This window comes from Triturus cristatus, chromosome 11, assembly GCF_964204655.1.
Source record: "Triturus cristatus chromosome 11, aTriCri1.1, whole genome shotgun sequence".
Classification (NCBI taxonomy): Eukaryota; Metazoa; Chordata; class Amphibia; order Caudata; family Salamandridae; genus Triturus; species Triturus cristatus.
In genome coordinates this window covers 538,083,847-538,086,346 of record NC_140594.1, presented here as the reverse complement: position 1 = coordinate 538,086,346, position 2,500 = coordinate 538,083,847, and the positions used below count along the sequence as shown (strand labels likewise).

The window sequence follows — 2,500 nt, the reverse complement described above, 5'->3', positions numbered from 1 at the left end:
TAGCAAACGAGACAAACCACCCTCATTCACCTAAACCGAAAGAAAAAAAATACCAAAAAGCCTACAGCACCTGGTATTACCAGGCGGTCTCCCATCCAGGTACTAACCAGGCCCGACCCTGCATAACTTCTGAGATCAGACGAGATCAGGTGCTTTCAGGGTGGTATGGCCATAGGCCCTAGCACTTCTGACTTTGGAGCTCTTGGCTTTACTCATTCGTCTTCAGGGCTAGCCTAGCAAACGAGACAAACCACCCTCATTCACCTAAACCGAAAGAAAAAAAAAAAAAAAAGCCTACAGCACCTGGTATTCCCAGGCGGTCTCCTGTCCAGGTACTAACCAGGCCCGACCCTGCTTAACTTCTGAGATCAGACGAGATCAGGTGCTTTCAAGGTGGTATGGCCGTAGGCCCTAGCACTTCTGACTTTGGAGCTCTTGGCGTTACTCATTCGTCTTCAGGGCTAGCCTAGCAAACGAGACAAACCACCCTCATTTACCTAAAGCGAAAGAAAAAGAATACCAAAAAGCCTACAGCACCTGGTATTCCCAGGCGGTCTCCCATCCAGGTACTAACCAGGCCCGACCCTGTTTAACTTCTGAGATCAGGTGCTTTCAGGGTGGTATGGCCGTAGGCCCTAGCACTTCTGACTTTGGAGCTCTTGGCTTTACTCATTCGTCTTCAGGGCTAGCCTAGCAAACGAGACAAACCACCCTCATTCACCTAAAGCGAAAGAAAAAAAATACCAAAAAGCCTACAGCACCTGGTATTCCCAGGCGGTCTCCCATCCAGGTAGTAACCAGGCCTGACCCTGCTTAACTTCTGAGATCAGAAGAGATCAGGTGCTTTCAGGGTGGTATGGCCGTAGGCCCTAGCACTTCTAACTTTGGAGCTCTTGGCTTTACTCATTCGTCTTCAGGGCTAGCCTAGCAAACGAGACAAACCACCCTCATTCACCTAAAGCGAAAGAAAAAAAATACCAAAAAGCCTACAGCACCTGGTATTCCCAGGCGGTCTCCCATCCACTTACTAACCAGGCCCGACCCTGCTTAACTTCTGAGATGAGACGAGATCAGGTGCTTTCAGGGTGGTATGGCCGTAGGCCCTAGCACTTCTGACTTTGGAGCTCTTGGCTTTACTCATTCGTCTTCAGGGCTAGCCTAGCAAACGAGACAAACCACCCTCATTCACCTAAAGCGAAAGAAAAAAAATACCAAAAAGCCTACAGCACCTGGTATTCCTAGGCGGTCTCCCATCCAGGTACTAACCAGGCCCGACCCTACTTAACTTCTGAGATGAGACGAGATCAGGTGCTTTCAGGGTGGTATGGCCGTAGGCCCTAGCACTTCTGACTTTGGAGCTCTTGGCTTTACTCATTCGTCTTCAGGGCTAGCCTAGCAAACGAGACAAACCACCCTCATTCACCTAAAGCGAAAGAAAAAAAATACCAAAAAGCCTACAGCACCTGGTATTCCCAGGCGGTCTCCCATCAAGGTACTAACCAGGCCCGACCCTGCTTAACTTCTGAGATCAGACGAGATCAGGTGCTTTCAGGGTGGTATGGCCGTAGGCACTAGCACTTCTGACTTTGGAGCTCTTGGCTTTACTCATTCGTCTTCAGGGCTAGCCGAGCAAACAAGACAAACCACCCTCATTCACCTAAAGCAAAAGAAAAAAAATACCAAAAAGCCTACAGCACCTGGTATTCCCAGGCGGTCTCCCGTCCAGGTACTAACCAGGCCCGACCCTGCTTAACTTCTGAGATCAGACGAGAGCAGGTGTTTTCAGGGTGGTATGGCCGTAGGCCCTTGCACTTCTGACTTTGGAGCTCTTGGCTTTACTCATTCGTCTTCAGGGCTAGCCTAGCAAACGAGACAAACCACCCTCATTCACCTAAAGCGAAAGAAAAAAAATACCAAAAAGCCTACAGCACCTGGTATTCCCAGGCAGTCTCCCATCCAGGTACTAACCAGGCCCGAACCTGTTTAACTTCTGAGATCAGGTGCTTTCAGGGTAGTATGGCCGTAGGCCCTAGCACTTCTGACTTTGGAGCTCTTGGCTTTACTCATTCGTCTTCAGGGCTAGCCTAGCAAACGAGACAAACCACCCTCATTCACCTAAAGCGAAAGAAAAAAATACCAAAAAGCCTACAGCACCTGGTATTCCCAGGCGGTCTCCCATCCAGGTACTAACCAGGGCTGACCCTGCTTAACTTCTGAGATCAGAAGAGATCAGGTGCTTTCAGGGTGGTATGGCCGTAGGCCCTAGCACTTCTGACTTTGGAGCTCTTGGCTTTACTCATTCGTCTTCAGGGCTAGCCTAGCAAACGAGACAAACCACCCTCATTCACCTAAAGCGAAAGAAAAATACCAAAAAGCCTACAGCACCTGGTATTCCCAGGCGGTCTCCCATCCAGGTACTAACCAGTCCCGACCCTGCTTAACTTCCGAGATCAGATGAGATCAGGTGCTTTCAGGGTGGTATGGCTGTAGGTCCTAGCAC

At 49.7% G+C, this 2,500-nt stretch overlaps 9 non-coding genes and 2 pseudogenes across 9 annotated transcripts; all 11 read right to left on the bottom strand.

The window, feature by feature from the left end:
* Window positions 1–58: 58 nt before the first annotated feature.
* LOC146784708 (5S ribosomal RNA) lies at window positions 59–177 on the bottom strand. Its single transcript, XR_014970984.1, has one exon. It is a non-coding gene; the product is annotated as a 5S ribosomal RNA (ribosomal RNA).
* A 114-nt stretch (window positions 178–291) lies between these two features.
* On the bottom strand, window positions 292–410 carry LOC146784707 (5S ribosomal RNA). Its single transcript, XR_014971852.1, has one exon. It is a non-coding gene; the product is annotated as a 5S ribosomal RNA (ribosomal RNA).
* A 115-nt stretch (window positions 411–525) lies between these two features.
* On the bottom strand, window positions 526–634 carry LOC146784706 (5S ribosomal RNA; annotated as a pseudogene).
* A 115-nt stretch (window positions 635–749) lies between these two features.
* On the bottom strand, window positions 750–868 carry LOC146784705 (5S ribosomal RNA). Its single transcript, XR_014970980.1, has one exon. It is a non-coding gene; the product is annotated as a 5S ribosomal RNA (ribosomal RNA).
* A 115-nt stretch (window positions 869–983) lies between these two features.
* LOC146784704 (5S ribosomal RNA) lies at window positions 984–1,102 on the bottom strand. The gene has a single exon (XR_014971013.1). It is a non-coding gene; the product is annotated as a 5S ribosomal RNA (ribosomal RNA).
* Window positions 1,103–1,217: 115 nt separating this feature from the next.
* LOC146784703 (5S ribosomal RNA) lies at window positions 1,218–1,336 on the bottom strand. Its single transcript, XR_014971007.1, has one exon. It is a non-coding gene; the product is annotated as a 5S ribosomal RNA (ribosomal RNA).
* A 115-nt stretch (window positions 1,337–1,451) lies between these two features.
* LOC146784702 (5S ribosomal RNA) lies at window positions 1,452–1,570 on the bottom strand. Its single transcript, XR_014971684.1, has one exon. It is a non-coding gene; the product is annotated as a 5S ribosomal RNA (ribosomal RNA).
* A 115-nt stretch (window positions 1,571–1,685) lies between these two features.
* LOC146784701 (5S ribosomal RNA) lies at window positions 1,686–1,804 on the bottom strand. Its single transcript, XR_014971837.1, has one exon. It is a non-coding gene; the product is annotated as a 5S ribosomal RNA (ribosomal RNA).
* Window positions 1,805–1,919: 115 nt separating this feature from the next.
* LOC146784700 (5S ribosomal RNA) lies at window positions 1,920–2,028 on the bottom strand (annotated as a pseudogene).
* A 114-nt stretch (window positions 2,029–2,142) lies between these two features.
* On the bottom strand, window positions 2,143–2,261 carry LOC146784699 (5S ribosomal RNA). The gene has a single exon (XR_014971881.1). It is a non-coding gene; the product is annotated as a 5S ribosomal RNA (ribosomal RNA).
* A 112-nt stretch (window positions 2,262–2,373) lies between these two features.
* Window positions 2,374–2,492, bottom strand: LOC146784698 (5S ribosomal RNA). Its single transcript, XR_014971882.1, has one exon. It is a non-coding gene; the product is annotated as a 5S ribosomal RNA (ribosomal RNA).
* Between the last annotated feature and the right edge of the window lie 8 nt (window positions 2,493–2,500).